Source organism: Salvelinus sp. IW2-2015, linkage group LG4q.2 (genome assembly GCF_002910315.2).
Source record: "Salvelinus sp. IW2-2015 linkage group LG4q.2, ASM291031v2, whole genome shotgun sequence".
NCBI lineage: Eukaryota > Metazoa > Chordata > Actinopteri > Salmoniformes > Salmonidae > Salvelinus > Salvelinus sp. IW2-2015.
The window spans coordinates 25,112,106-25,128,260 of record NC_036843.1 but is presented as its reverse complement, the minus strand read 5'-3'; the positions used below and the strand labels follow the sequence as shown (position 1 = coordinate 25,128,260).

At 44.7% G+C, this 16,155-nt stretch overlaps 1 long non-coding RNA gene across 1 annotated transcript in view; it reads right to left on the bottom strand.

The window, feature by feature from the left end:
- Positions 1-508: 508 nt before the first annotated feature.
- LOC139027685 (uncharacterized) overlaps positions 509-16,155 on the bottom strand; it is an 18,760-nt gene continuing 3,113 nt past the window's right edge. Inside the window, exons 3-4 of the long non-coding RNA XR_011479807.1 lie at positions 5,628-5,776; positions 509-1,203 (exon numbers count right to left, since the gene is read on the bottom strand). This is a non-coding gene — a long non-coding RNA (uncharacterized lncRNA). The remainder of the gene's footprint in view (positions 1,204-5,627; positions 5,777-16,155) is intronic.

Below are 16,155 nucleotides of genomic sequence, written 5' to 3'. Positions count from 1 at the left end.
CTGGGTTAGGGTTTGGCCGGGGTAGGCCGTCATTGTAAATAACATAACTTGCCTAGTTAAAAAAAAAAAAAATACTTTGACACAGGACTCGGCCTTAGCCTTGATTTGACTTCACCAGGTAAAGACAGCTCTTATGGAATTGACCCATATCCTGAACCTGACATACAGCCTGGTCTCTAAAAAAGTCTGTCATCAACAGAACCTGGGTGACCTGGAAGTGGTTTAGGAGAGAGGGGGCAGGGCAAAACCTCTAGCAGTCGTATTTCAGTTAACAGAAGCATTGACATCACCACCACTAATAGCACCTCATATAGTGATGCGTCCCAAATGTCATCATATTCCATATATAGTACACTACTTTTGACCAGAACCCTGTGAGCCCTATATAGTGCACTACRTTTGACCAGAGCCATGGTCAAAACAAGTGCACTATATAGGGTTTAGGGTGCCATTTGGGACGCTATCTAGGAGTTCCAGAACCAGAACAGTAATCCCACACAAGGCGAAAAAAATCTATTATCATTTTAATTACATCATTGAAGCATAGATGCATTACTTGTGAAAAAGGTAGAAAAAACAGCATGTTTCAGTCTTTCTCAATAAGTTAAACCTCTCTGGTCAAATAGGGTCGGGCCTGCTCACAAAACAGAATCCTCTTGAAGATTTCAAAATAATAATAMAAATAACCAAGGAAGTATACTTATGTCATTGAAATGAATGTTCATCTCCTTGCCATATGTTTAATAAACCTGTTAAAAAAAGATGCAAGTGGCTTATATTACAATACAGACAGTCCTTCTTTCACCCTTTTCCACAGGGGTTTTCCACGCAACAACGAAAGCAGTTTTCATGAAACTAAGTTTCATCTTTTTTTTTYWTTTTTATTATCAACAATTAAACTTAAGCTTCGGGTTATAGTTGGTAAAAAAAAATTAACTAAAATAAACAAAATAATAATTACAGTAATGACAGTAATAACAAGAAAGGTTAAGTAATAAACACAGTCCTGTACAGTCAGGCAGTCTTCTGATAGGCCACAGCCTTAGTTCTATTCCTTCCATTCCAAAAGACGATTGGTTGGTTGGTCTTTGACAGTTTGCAGGCTCATGCTGATTGTGTGAGATGGTGGCCAATCAGTGATGGTGCTGCGGCCTCCAGCCCTGCTCCACTCAAATCCCCCCCAACTCCATCTTTGGATGTTACCTGGGGTAAGAAAACACAAGAAGAGGGTTGAGACTTAATAATCCACTATATGGTTCTAGTGCACAATAGTGTATTATTTAACACACTGTAAATGGATTACTTTTGGAATATCTAGCATTTTATAAGCCCATATGGACAAATGCATCTTAATACATAAAATATTATACAACGGGTGGTTCTAATCCTGAATGATGGTTAAAACCGCATTCCAGCCGGTGTCTATTCCACAAGTTACCACCGGCTAAATCTATGACGTTAAAATGCCTATTTACCCTGTTCCATCTGACTGCGCAATCCACTGTCTCATCAGCCYAGCCAGGCAATTTATAAACTTGATCTCCACTATAACCCTAGACATTAACTCAAATTTATTTTAGACTAACATGTAGTTTTCAACAGCAGAGATTTGTATAAACCTTGCTGGCTGTCTCTCCGACATTTGCTATATTGTTTCAATATTCAAATTTGATCTCCAGTTGTCCCATAGTAATGAACGTGTTGGGAGTCGGGACGAGACACACAGGCAGGCAGCATTTCTCAGCCAGTCAAAATCATGAATCAGCTAGCATAATTTTTATGGATATAAACAAAGAATGTCAATTGAAAAAAAGGTTAAAAAAAATAAAATAAGTGCAGCTAGTTTGCAGTCTTTCTAGCTTCAGTTTGAAGGGATTGTGTTAGCTGTGTTGTTGGCTAGCTCCTCTGAACAACAGTGTCCTGATGAGAGCATATTTTCTATGCCAGGCGAAATCGCACCTCATTAGGTCATTATTATGGATGTATCCAAATAAATGTTTAAGCTGAAAACAGCTTAAACAAATTAAAATGTTTTTATTACATTTTTTATTTCACCTTTATTTAACCATGTAGGCCAGTTGAGAACAAGTTCTCATTTACAACTGCGACCTGGCCAAGATAAAGCATAGCAGTGCGACAAAAACAACAACACAGAGTTACACATAAAAAAACGTACAGTCAATAACACAAAAGAAAAGAAAAATAGAAAGATCGATGCACAGTGTGTGCAAACGTAGAAGAGTAGGGAGGTAGGCAATAAATAGGCCATAGAGGCGAAATAATTACAATTTAGCATTAATACTGGAGTGATAGATATGCAGATGATGATGTGCAAGTAGAGATACTGGGGTGCAAAAGAGCAAGAAATAATATGGGGATGAGGTAGTCGGGTGTGCTATTTACAGATTGGCTGTGTACAGTGATCAGTAAGCTGCTCTGACAGCTGATGCTTAAAGTTAGAGAAGGAGATATAAGTCTCCAGCTTCAGAGATTTTTGCAATTCGTTCCAGTCATTGGCAGCAGAACTGGAAGGAAAGGCGGCCAAAGGAAGTGTTGGCTTTATGGATGACCAGTGCAATATACATGCTGGAGCGTGTGCTACGGGTGGGTGTTGCTATGGTGACCAGTGAGCTGAGATAAGGCAGAACGTTACCTAGCAAAAACGTATTGATGACCTGGAGCCAGTGGGTTTGGCGACGGATATGTAGTGAGGGCCAGCCAACGAGAGTATACAGGTCGCAGTGGTGGGTAGTATATGGGGCTTGGTGATAAAACGGATGGCACTGTGATAGACTGCATCCAGTTTGCTGAGTAGAGTGTTGGAGGCTATTTTGTAAATGACGTCGCCGAAGTCAAGGATTGGTAGGATAGTCAGTTTTACGAGGGTATGTTTGGCGGCATGAGTGAAGGAGGCTTTGTTGCGAAATAGAAAGCCAATTCTAGATTTAATTTTGGATTGGACATGCTTAATGTGAGTCTGGAAGGAGAGTTTACAGTCTAACCAGACACCTAGATATTTGTAGTGCAGCTGCAAATGCAACTACTTTGCTGTTATTCTGGTTGTAMTTTTTGACGTGACTGTAAGTTAGCTGTAGTTGGCTAGCTAGCAAGCAAGGGATAAGAATGTAGCCAGTATGGCAATGGAAACATTTAGAACAAACAACAGGGTCGCGTCCATAGATACAGAACAAAAAGACTAAACGACTGGGTCGCGTTTCTGGCAACCCAACCGATAGATCAAACGACCAGCCGGCTTGGGTATTGACCCTAGATGTCGGGACTGTATCTTGTGGAAGGATGAAATCGTATGAATAAATTAATCAAAATGTACAAAAATATGTCAATCATTATTTAAATATGTTGGTAACCCGTTGTATAAAGTGATAATGCCCTCTAACCCGTACCGATATATGCTCTGGTATTATCACTTCATTACACCACAGATCGACATCCCGTCAACGAGACAGTTGTAAATCATGCAGCACGTTATGTCAAGATCTCAGATTTTAGAGAAACAACAAACGTCGATACATATAAGTGTCTTATATCAGATCAAAGATKACATACTTGTTAATATAACTGCACTGTCCAATTTACAGTAGCTATTACTGAGATAAAATGGCATGCTATTGTTTGAGGAGAGCTCCTAACAACAAAACAGTTTTTTCACCGCGATAGGTTTGATRAATTCACCTCTGAAGGTGAAATGTGTACTTAACATTCTGAAATCTTGCTCTGATTTATCATCCAAAGGGTCCCAGATATAACATGAAGTGTCGTTTTGTTAGATAAAATCATTTTTCATACCCTAAAAAGGTCCATATAGCATGCACGATCGATTTTGTATTTCCACTCCTTCAATTTGCAAAGAAAGGAATCTGTGAAAATCTCACTCTAAATGTTGTTTGAATGAGTCAAATCACGTTCGTTATCTATTCCTCAGAGATCCTAGAAGGTAACAAGACTTCACTATTTCATTAGGGGTGTAGTATATCCTATAGGACCCCATATTTGGTCAGAGAGCGACGCCTTCATGGCACACCGATGACACGGGCGGCCATCTCTTGAACGACTGTATCTTTGTCAAATAAGCACCAATCACCAAAGCACCAAACAAAGCTAGCTAGATAGTCAATGAGCTGGGCTTTATGGGAGTATCTGGAAACCCTGTATATGTCGTMAAATGTAGCTTCTAACCTTGTACGATAGCATGCCTTTCCATTTTGAACAAAAATTATAAGGATATTCAGAGTTATGAAGTTATGAAACCTGGTTGTTTTGCTAATGTTGAACTTATAATATGGCTACTAATACTTGGAAAGCTAAATCAAAGTCCAAGTATACAGATTTGATGATATTCTTGCAGAAAAATGGAATATGAATGCGAATGTCTTCTTCACGATTTGCCCAAATGTACCTGGGGACTTCACACTAAAAGTCTTGTGGATCAGTCATACTCCAAGKTATCCATCTGAAACTTTGCACATTCACTGCTGTCATCTTGTGGACACTATCGGAATTACAACCAGAGTGATGGCTATAACAGTGGCCTTTCTCTTGCATTTCAAAGACGGTGGTAAAAAAACACTGGTTGTTTTTTTCTTTGTATTTTCTTCTGTCACATCTATTGTGTTATATTCTCCTACATTCAATTCACATTTCCACAAACTTCAAAGTGTTTCCTTTCAAATGGTACCAAGAATATGCATATCATTGCTTCGGGGCCTGAGCTAGAGGCAGTTAGATTTGGGTATGTCATTTAGGCGAAAATTGAAAAAAATGGGGCTATCCCTAAGATTTATTGAAGGATGTATATTTTTATTCTGTACAGGCTTCCTTCTTTTCACTCTGTCATTTAGGTTAGTATTTTATTTTTTTACCTTCATTTAACTAGGCAAGTCAGTTAAGAACAAATTCTTATTTTCAATAACGGCCTAGGAACAGTTCATGGGCAGAACGACAGATTTTTACCTTGTCAGCTCGGGGATTCGATCTTGCAACCTTCCGGTTACTAGTCCAACGCTCTAACCACTAGGCTATTGTGGAGTAACTACGATGTTGATCCATCCTGTTTTCTCCTATTACAGCCATTAAACTCTGTAACCGTTTTAAAATCACTACTGGCCTCATGTTGAAATCCCTGAGCGGTTTCCTTCCTCTCCGGCAACTGAGTCAGGAAGGACGCCTGTATCTTTGTAGTAACTGTATTGATCATATAGAATGAACAACTGGGTCGCGTCCATAAATATCGAACCAATCGAACTAACGTCTCTAGCAACCAAAAGATGAGAAAGTGTGAGTTATCTTATAAAGAAATATCAACMATTTTTTCCCCTACTGGTAAATGTGTGCTTTAGTATTGTTTTCTTTGGCAACTGTGGTGTAAGCAGGATAAACACCTCCGTTCTGTACATTACATTGGAACAATTAACTCTGCAAAGGGAAGAAGTGCCGTTCATTATTTCCAAGGTAATGTACAGAACGTCGCCGTTTATGCCTTACATAATATACCATTTAGCAGACGGTTTTATCCAAAGCGACTTACAGTCATGCGTGAGTGTCCATTTTACRTCAAATCAATCAAATCAGCCATCAATCAATTCATCCTTGAATGAGAGGTTTCCTACCTTATATGAAGGTTGTAGTGAGGTCCCTGCTGTGGTCAGTCAGTCCAGTTCATGTACCTCGTCCTGCTGCATGGGGGCAGAAGTGGTCCTGCCTGGCTCAGCTGTTCTCTTGGCCATGATGTCCCACTGTGGGGCTTTGGGCTTTGTTCCTAGCAGAGGACAGAGGGATATTAATTCACACACAAACACACGCATGGCAAATGCACACAGCCACACTATATAGTCTATCCCTTTGCCGCATTCATCACTTTGTGACTTATGCTGATGGAGCAGCAGCAATAAAATATGACCTCTCCTGCCCCCTGGTGGTCTATGTAGAACTACATGTTCATGTCTGCCATGTCTCTGCCCTGCGCTGCAGGAGAGCCATTCTACCCAGTGACACACCTCTTGTCCCAAACCCCAACCCCGAGGACAGAAAGACATTGCTACAGACAGACAATTACAGACTCAGACTAAACAGGACTCTAATCCAACTGCTCTGTTCATACAACATATCACTGAGATTGACTGAAACTTGCAGTAGCCTATACATGTTATTCATGTAGTAGTGCAGTCTGTGATGTGTAGACGTTTCTTTAAGCTCAGAGGATGTTTCCAAAACAAAGGAGAGAAAGACATGGAGTGCCGGTCAGACTAGTCAGACAGCACATATCCATGGAGACTTGGCTCCCGTCCAAACTCCAAACCCAGAGAAGATGTCTGTAGCTACTAGCTAGTCTGCACTGCAGAACTAAAACAACCACTCAGTGTAGGTAGCCTATAGACTTATCTCCTCCTCCACATATCTCTCTCTCTCTCTCTGCAGACATATTAACACACATGTTTTATATGTGCTCTTCCTTTCTGAACAGAGCATGGACATAGTCCCTAATGAGTGTGGTCTGGTCCAGGAGAGGAGCAGGGTTATTACCGGTGAGGTCCCACCGGACCAAACTACCCCTCTAGTCTCAGATAGTTCCTGGCTACCTTCCGTTACCATGACAACACCCACCATATAGCCTGGAGCTATATAAACCACAGGGAGAGAAACCAGCATTCACTACAACATACTGAGATGGATATACAGAGACAAAGAGAGAGAGAGGGAGATATGGAAATGAGAGAGCGAGATGGCGAGAAAAAGCGAGAAGATATGGAGGGAGAGCGTGTGAAAGAGAGGGAGATGGCGATGGAGAGATGGGAGAGAGAGATAGAGGGGAGAGGGAGAGATGGGTAGAGAGAGAGCTGAGAGGAGCAGGGAGGGGGAAAAATAAACTGGAGAGAAAGAAGGTTGGGAAAGGTAGAGTAAGAGAAAGAGAGTGAAAGGTGAAGGTTGGTGGAAAAAAAGTAGACATCCGTAACCACATTACAGTAGTACAGTATATTGAGACTGAAAGGGAAACTGAAAGGGAGTGGGGGGTGGAGAAAAGGTGGTGGAGTAAGGTAGAGGTGGTGGAGAAAGGCTTGAGGGGTGTTGAAGGGAAGAGGTGGTGGAGAGGGGGGGAGTAAGGTTGAGGTGGGAGGGAGGGGTAGAAAGGGAGGTGGTGGAGGGTGTAGAAAGTTACGTGGGAGGAGGGTGGAGAAAGGTGCGGTGGGGGAGGGGGAGGGTGGGAGAAAGGTTGCGGTGGGGGAGGAGGGAAAAAATGTTGATGTGGGGGAGGGGTGTAGAAAGGTTGAGGTGGGGGAGGGGGGATAAAATATTGAGGTGGTGGGAAGGTGGAGAAAGGTTGAGGTGGGGGAAGGGTGGAGAAGGTTGAGGTGAGGGTGAGGAGGAGTGTGTAGAAAGGAGAGGTGGTGGATGGTGGAGAAAGGTGGCGGTGGGAGGAGTGAAAAAAGGTTGAGGTGGGGAGAGGTGGGAGAAAGGTTGAGGTGGTGGAGGGTGTGTAGAAAGGTTACGGTGGGGAGGGGTGGAGAAAGGTTCCGGTGGGGGAGGGATGGAGAAAGGGTTGCGGGGGAGGGGTGGAGAAAGGTTGCGGTGGGGGAGGATGGAGAAAGTTGGCGGTGGTGGAGGGGTGGAGTAAGGTGGAGGCGGGGAGGGGTGTAGAAAGGAGAGGTGAGGGAGGGGGGGAGAAAGGTTGGGTGGGGAAGGGTGGAGAAAGGGTGGGGGAGGGTGGAGTAAGGTGGAGGGTTGAAGTAAGGTAGAGGCGGGGGAGGTTGTAGAAAGGGAGAGGTGAGGGAGGGGTGGAGAAAAGGTTGTGGTGGGAGGGTGTGAGAAAGGTGGGGAGGGTGGGGGAGGTTAGGTGGGGGAGGGGTGGAGTAAGGTTGAGGTGGGGGAGGGGTGGAGTAAGGTTGCTTTGGGGGGGGAGGGTGGAGAAGGTTGAGGCGGGGGGGGGGTGGAGTAGGTGGAGGGTTGGAGTAAGGTTGAGGCGCGGGAGGGTGTAGAAAGGGAGAGGTGGTGGAGGGGTGTAGAAAGGTTGAGGTGGGGGAGGGTGGAGTAAGGTTGAGGTGGGGGAGGGGTGTGTAAGGGTTGCGGGGGGGGAGGGGTGGAGTTAAGGTTGGCTTTGGGGGGGGGTGGAGAAAGGTTGAGGTGGGGAGGGTGGAGAAAAGGGAGAGTGGTGGAGAAGGGGAGAGGTACGAGAAAAGTTGAGGTGGGGGAGGGGTAGAGAAAGGTTGAGTAGGGAGGGGGTGGAGAAGGGGAGAGGTGGTGGAGGGGTGGAGAAAGGTTTAGGTGGGGGAGGGTGCGTCTATGGTGAGGTGGGGGAGGGGTGGAGTAAGGTTGAGGTGGTGGAGGGGAGAAAGGTTTAGGTGGGGGAGGGGTGGCGTATGTTGAGGTGGGGGAGGTGGGAGAAAGTTTAGGTTGGGGAGGGTGGAGAAAGGTGGGGGAGGGGTGTAGAAAGGGAGAGATGGGGTTGGAGGGGTGTAAAAAGGAGAGGTGGGGGAGGGTGGAGAAAGGAGGTGGGGCAGGGGTGGAGAAAGGTGGGGAGGGGTGGAGAAAGGTTGAGGTGGCGGAGGGTTTGAGAAAGGTAGAGATGGTGGAGGGTTGGAGAAATGTTTAGGTGGAGGGGTGGGAAAAGAGAGGCAGCAAAAAAGGAGAGGGAGACAAATACAAAAGATACAATGTTGGGGAGCAGATTAAAACCAGAGGAGGGTTAGGGTTAGCCATGAACTAGGGCTGTGGCGGTCTCAACATTTTGTCAGTCTGTGATTGTCAAGCAAATAACTGTCGGTCTCACGGTAATTGACCGTTAATTAGCATAAACACATTTAGCATCTCCTGGTTTCCACACATAGCCTACAAGTCATTTWAAAAAGYCTAATAAATCCATGTAATATAGCCTACAATGAATCCATTATTTATTTTAGACAGGTCTGAAGAAGCATGATATGAAGAAAATGTAGTCTATTTCAGAAKAACAGAATAGCATACTCCGAGTTGTCCTTATGTTAGGTCCTGATGTGGCTATGCCAAATGGCTGTGGGATACACTAGTTCATTTAGCAGTTTACTGACACCGGCCATATTCAACGGGTGTTGTACACACGTAACGTTAGCTAACGAGCCAGCCAGACAACATTAGCCATGGTATTATTTTATATTATTTTATTGTATGAAGAATTCAATTGAACAAAGCTGAATAAATTTAAATATTTTCTCCAAACGATCTGAGGGAGTACGCACATGCGGCTATTCTGTGTTGAGAGGTTAACAAAGAAATAAGTACTCCTGTATGCTTAATTTAGAGTTATTATTTGTAACTTTAGTTGTTCTACAAACAATGGGCTATATGTAACTCACCACCTGGATTCAGTCTTATGTAGCAAAATTTGAAATTGTGTTTTTTACATTATATAAAAGTAGAGACTCAGAGCTACAAAATGGTATATAATACACTGTATTTGAAGAACAATGGGAAAGTAATTCTGATTTGAATGTTGATCAACTTGTAAACTCACTTTTGAGAAAATCGCCTTTGAATGTTCTGCTAAAGAGCCATCTTCACCCATTCAGCATCGTTCWCASCCTCACCTTTAGCCCCACCCATCTCGTTTCGCTCTCGAAGTGCACACTTGACGCTCTGGCCGATGATTTGTTTACCTCTGGATAACATGAAAACAGCCTAACCAGCTCTGCTGGTCTTTGCCTCATGATGTCCCACTGTGGGGCCCCCTTTTGGGGCTTTGTTCGTAGCAGAGGGACAGAGGGATATTAACTTCCACACACAAACACACGCTATGGCAAATGCACACAGCCACACTATATAAGTCCTATCCCTTTGCCTGCATTCAATCACTTTGTGGACTTATGCTGAATGGAGCAAGCAAGCTAATAAAATATGACCCTCTCTGCCCCCTGGTTCTATGTAGAACTACATGTTCTGTCTCCATGTCCTCTGCCTCTGCGCTTGCAGGAGAGCCTCTCTACCCAGTGACACACACCTGTTGTCCCAAACCCCCAAACCCTGCAGGAACCAGAAAGACATTGCTACAGACAGAAACATTACAGACTCAGACCTTTAAATAGTGACTCTAATCCAAACTGCTTCTGTCATGACAACATATCAACTCGAGATTGACTGAACTTGCAGTACCTATACATGTTATTCATGTAGTAGTCTGCAAGTCTGTGATGTGTAGAGTTTCCTTTAAGCTCAGAGGATGTTTCAAAACAAAGGTAGAGAAAGACACGGAGTGCCGTCCCAGACTTAGTCAGACAGCACATACCATGCGAGACTTGGCCCCGGTTCCAAAACTCCAAAACCCAGAAAGATGTCTGTAGCTACTAGCCTATCTGCACTGCAGAACTAATACAACCACTCAGTGTAGGTAGCCTAATAGACTTATCTCCTCCTCCACATATCTTCTCCTCTCTCCTCTGGCAGAGCACTATATAACACACATGTTTTATATGTGGCTCTTCCCTTTCTGAAGCAGAGCATGGACATAGTCCCTAATGAGTGTGGTCTGGTTCCAGGAGAAGGAGCAGGGTTATTACAGGTGGGTTCCACCGACCAAACTAACCCCTCGTTCAGATAGTTGCCTGGCTACCTTCCGTTATACCATGAACAACCACCCACCATATAGCCTGAGCTATATAAACCACAGGAGCGAAACCCAGCATTCACACAACATACCTGAGATGGATATACAGAGACAAAGAGAGAGAGAGGGAGATATGGAAATGAGAGAGCGAGATGGCGAGAAAAAGCGAGAGATATGGAGGGAGAGCGGTGAAAGAGAGGAGATGGCTGATGAGAGATGGGGAGCAGAGAGATCCGAGGGGAGAGGGAGAGATGGGTAGAGAGAGACGCTGAGGAGAGCAAGGGAGGGGGCAAAAATAAACTGGAGAGAAAGAAAGGTTTGGGAAAGGTTAAGAGTAAAGAAAGAGAGTTTGAAAGTGAAAAGAGGTTGGGGGAGAAAAAAGTAGACATCCGTAACCACATTTACAAGTCAAGTACAGTAATATTGAGACTGAAGAGGGGAAACTTTGAAAGGGAGTGGGGGGTGGAGAAGAGGTGGGGAGTAGAGGTAGAGGTGGTGGAGAAAGGGTTTGAGGGGTGTTGAAAAGGAGAGTGGTGGAGGGGGGAGTAAGGTTGAGGTGGGGAGGGTGTAAAAAGGGAGAGGTGGTGGAGGTGTGAGAAAGTTACGGTGGGAGGGGTGGAGAAAGGTGCGGTGGGGGAGGGGGAGGGGTGGAGAAAGGTTGGCGGTGGGGGAGGAGTGCAATAAAATGTTGATGTGGGGAGGGTGTAGAAAGGTTAGAGGTGGGGGAGGGGGGATAATATTGAGGTGGTGGGAAGGGTGGAGAAAGGTTGAGGTGGGGAAGGGTGGAGTAGGTTGAAGGTGGGGAGAGGTGTAGAAAAGGAGAGGTGGTGGATGGGGTGGAGAAAGGTGGCGGTGGGGGAAGGATGAAAAAAGGTTGAGGTGGGAAGGTGGAAAAGGTTGAGGTGGGGAGGGGGTGTAGAAAGGTTACCGGTGGGGAGGGGTGGCGAAAGGTTGCGGTGGGAGGGATGGAGAAAGGTTGCGGTGGGGGAGGGTGGAGAAAGGTTTGCGGTGGGGGAGGATGGAGAAAGGTTGCGGGTGGTGGAGGGGTGAGTAGGTGGAGGCGGGGAGGGGTGTAGAAAGGAGAGGTGAGGGAGGGGTGGAGAAGGTTGTGGTGGGGGAGGGGTGGAGAAAGGGTGGGGGAGGGGTGGAGTAAGTGTGAGGGTTGAAGTAAGGTAAGAGCGGGGAGGGGTGTAGAAGGGAGCAGGTGAGGGAGGGTGGAGAAAGGTTGTGGTGGGGGAGGGGTGGAGGAAGGGTGGGGAGGGTGGGGTAAGGTTGAGGTGGGGGAGGGGTGGAGTAAGGTTGAGGTGGGGGAGGGGTGGATAAGGTTGCTTTGGGGGAGGGAGGGTGGGAAGGTTGGGCGGGGGAGGGGGTGGAGTAGGGGAGGTTGGAGTAAGGTTGAGGCGCGGGAGGTGTAGAAAGGGGAGAGGTGGTGGAGGGGTGTAGAAGGTTGAGGTGGGGGAGGGTGGAGTAAGGGTTGAGGTGGGGGAGGGTGGAGTAAGGGTTGCGGTGGGAAGGGGTGGAAGTAGGTTTGCTTTGGGGGGGGGTGGAGAAAGGTTGAGGTGGGGAGGGGTGGAGAAAGGGAGAGGTGGTGGGCAGAAGGGGAGAGGTCGATGAAAGTGAGTGGGGGAAGGGGTAGAGAAAAGGTGAGAGGGAGGGGTGGAGAAGGGAAGTGGTGGCAGGGGTGGAGAAAGTTTAGGTGGGGGAGGGTGCAATGTGAGTGGGGGAGGGTGGGTAAGGTTGGTGGAGGGGGTGGAGACAGTTGGTGGGGGCAGGTGGCGTATGATTGAGGCTGGGTGGAGGGTGAGAAAGTTTAGTTGGGGGGTATAGAAAGGGGGGGAGGGGTGTAGAAAGGAGGATGGGTGGGAGGGTGAAGAAAGGGAGAGGTGGGAGGTGGTGAAAAGGAGGGTGGGGCAGGGGTGGAGAAAGGTGGCGGGGGGGGTGGAGAAAGGTTGGGTGGCGGAGGGGTTTGAGAAGGTAGAGATGGTGGAGGGGGGAGAAATGTTTAGGTTGGAGGGGTGGGAAAAGAAGGGCAGCAAAAAGGGAGAGGGAGACACAATACAAAGATACAGTATGTTGGCGAGCAGATTAAAACACCAGAGGAGGGTTAGGGTAGCCCATGAACTAGGGCTGCTGTGGCGTCTCACCATTTTGTCAGTCTGTGATTGGTCAGCAAAATACTGTCGGTCTCTCCAACGTATTGACCTGTTAATTAGCATAAACAATTAGCATCTCCTGGTTTCCACACATAGCCTACAAGTCATTTAAAAAAAGTCTAATAAATCCATGTAATATAGCCTACATGAATCCATATTTATTTTAGACAGCTCTGAAGAAGCATGATATGAAGAAATGTAGTCTATTTCAGAAGAACCAGAATAGCACTCCCGAGTTGTCCTCTTATGTTAGGTCCTGATGTGGCTATGCCAAAGTGCTTGGGATACACTAGTTCATTTAGCAGTTTACTGACACGGCCATATTCAACGGTGTTTTAACACACGCACATAACGTTAGCTAACGAGCCAGCCAGACAACATTAGCCATGGTATTATTTATATTATTATTTATGTATAAGGAATTCAATTGAACCAAAGCTGATAAATTTAAATATTTTCTCCAAACGATCTGGAGGAGTCGCACATGCGGCTATTCTGTGTTGAGAGGATACAAAGAAATAAGTACTCCTGTATGCTTAATTTAGAGTTATTATTTTAACTTTAGTGTTCTACAAACAATGGGCTATATGTACTCACACTGGATTCAGTCTTATGTAGCAAAATTTGAAATTGTTGTTTTTTACTTATATAAAAGTAGAGACTCAGAGCTACAAATGGTAATTAATCACTGTATTTTGAAGAACAATGGGAAAGTAATTCTGTTTGATTGTTGTCAACTTGTAATACTCACTTTTGGAGAAATCGCCTTTGAATGTTCTGCTAAAGAGCCATCTTCACCCCATTCAGCATCGTTCACACACGCCTCACCTTTAGCCCCACCATCTCGTTTCGCTCTCGAAGTGCACACTGACGCTCTGGCCGATGATTTGTTTCCTCGGTCTGATAACATGAAAACAGCCTAACCAGCTCTGCTGGCAACAATTTCATTACGCTTTTTGGCGATGTTTACTGACCCCGGCCATCTACGGGTGTTTACACACGTCACTTAACGTTAGCTAACGAGCAGCCAGCCAACGTAGCTATGTTAACCTGTTATGGCTGCGAGGGGGCGTATTAAAAACTGAAAATCATGTGCAAATTTTCAAACGCCCTCTTAATCAATTTTTGCTCTTACATATGCCATATTATTATTACTATTGGATAGAAAACAGTCTCTAGTTTCTATAAACCGTTTAAATTATTTCTCTAAGTGGAAGTAGAAACAATTTTACACAGCCCATTTCCTATCCGAAGGAGATTTCCAAAATCGATGTCGCTTTTCAGCCCTTGTCTATAAAAGGGCATGTCACTTAGGACTGTAAGAACACGTCATACGCCTTCCTCTGTGGTGTCATGCGGAAGTAGAGAAGAAATCACATTGAATATCTCGGTCCGGGATTGTTAACAACATCTTGGAGTGAGAATGCGCACTTTAATTTTTTTTGGAAGGCCGCGAAGTTGGCATCTGGAGTAGCTCCTGAAAACCGTCGTTCTAGTAATATGATCTCTGGCTTCGATATTATTGATACATGTTCCAATATCATCCTAAAGTATGTTTTTTCAATATCTTATATTATTATTATGAAATGTATTCTGGACTTTAGACGTGATCGCGACGCAAGAATTTTTTCAAGATGGAGAGGTTAGGCGTCGCACTGCCAGTGTGCTTAGCTAACTTCAAGGGAAATTGTTCGTTCTGGATCGAAATAAAGACATTTCTGAAACAAAGGACCCCTTGGAGAACATTCTGACTGGTAGATCACAAAGATAAGAATCCCAATTTGGGATGCTTTTCATATATCTGTCGAACTGTGCTATGCTACGCGTTTGACTAGAATCAATGCTGCTGGTGTGCTAGCTATTGTAAGTAAGCTTAATATAACGATATATGTGTTTTCGCTGTAAAACACTTCAAAATCGGAAATATTGGCTCTGTTCACACAGATCTTATTCTTATCATTAGCTATCCACCATATATTGTTCTTGAAATGTTTTATTGATGTGTAATTAGTAGTTGACGTTGGGTGCTGTATTTCTCTGCGTACTCCCGTGCTGATTTCCTGACTGTAGCTGTGATGGTGGCTATGATCCGGTAGTAGTAAGTAAAATGATTTATAGCTAAATATGCACATTTTTCGAACAAACATAGATTTATTGGTTAACATGTTATAGGACTGTCATCTGAGGGAGTTTTTTCTAGGTTATTTGGTTGGTTCTTAGGTTAGTTAGGTTAGCTTTGTGCATGCTACTTGCATGCTACCGTTGCTGTGACAAACATGTCTGTCTGTCTTTTGTATTGGTGGTGAATACTAACCGACTCATAGCCCTACATAGTGTGGTTTCCGCTGTAGAAACACTCTCAAAAAGGTGACAATATCTTGGCTTCTCTCACAAAGATCCTTTCTTCTTTCATTCTAGCTATTCCACCCCACTATTTATTTCTTTCTGAAATGGTTTGAATCGATGTGGTAATCTAGGTATGCACCGTTTGGTCCTGTATTTTCTTCTGGCTACTCCGGCCCGATTCTCTGAGCTGTTAGGCTTATGATGGCTCAGCGGCATACTGCTAAGACGATTTTTTAGCTAAATATGCACATTTGTTGAAACAGAAACATAGATTATTCATGTAACATCGTATAGGACTGTCCATCTGAGGTAGTTTTTTTTCAGTTACTTGTAGCGTTTGGTTCTAGGTTAGTTAGGTTGGCCTTGCTGCCATGGCTGACTTGCCATCCTACTTCGGTTCTGTTGAAAATAGTTCTGATCCTCCTATTTTATTTTGGTGGTGACTAACGGGACTAAATGATCATATCGGGGTGCTTCTCTTCCGTAAAAACATTTACAACAGGAATCTGACATTGATTGGCTGGAGTTGAGACAAGCATGTTTTCTTTCCAAATAAGTGTATTGGACCTAGCTCTATTGTGTGCAAGTTAAATATAAACAAAACAGAAAAAAGATTTGGACTTTCGCGGCCGTCACTTGACTGGGTATGTTGTCATAGTGTACCGGGCGGTCGGGATGACGTCTGGCTGCAGCCATAACTAGGTTTAACATAAACAGTGCCAGACGCCACATAGTGTGGACTACCAACCATGGTTCAAGGTAGCTAGCTGAACCTTACGTCTCTGAACGAGACAGCATAACGGCTCTGGAAACTAATAATGTCAGCTAGGGAGCCTGCCGAGCTAACTTAGCTAGCTAGCTAGACAGTACAGCTTAGCATAAAAATACCATATAGCCAAAAACAATGTAACCTTAGCGTAGATAAACAACGGTACAGTTCACACACGGTCACATACGTTATGCTAACCGAAAGGCCAAGCCCCCCCAAGCCCTTAAACCCTTTTTAAGCCTTAAAAAGTCCCCCCCAAGGAAAAAAACAAAATAAACAACAATTGTTTGAACAGTGCC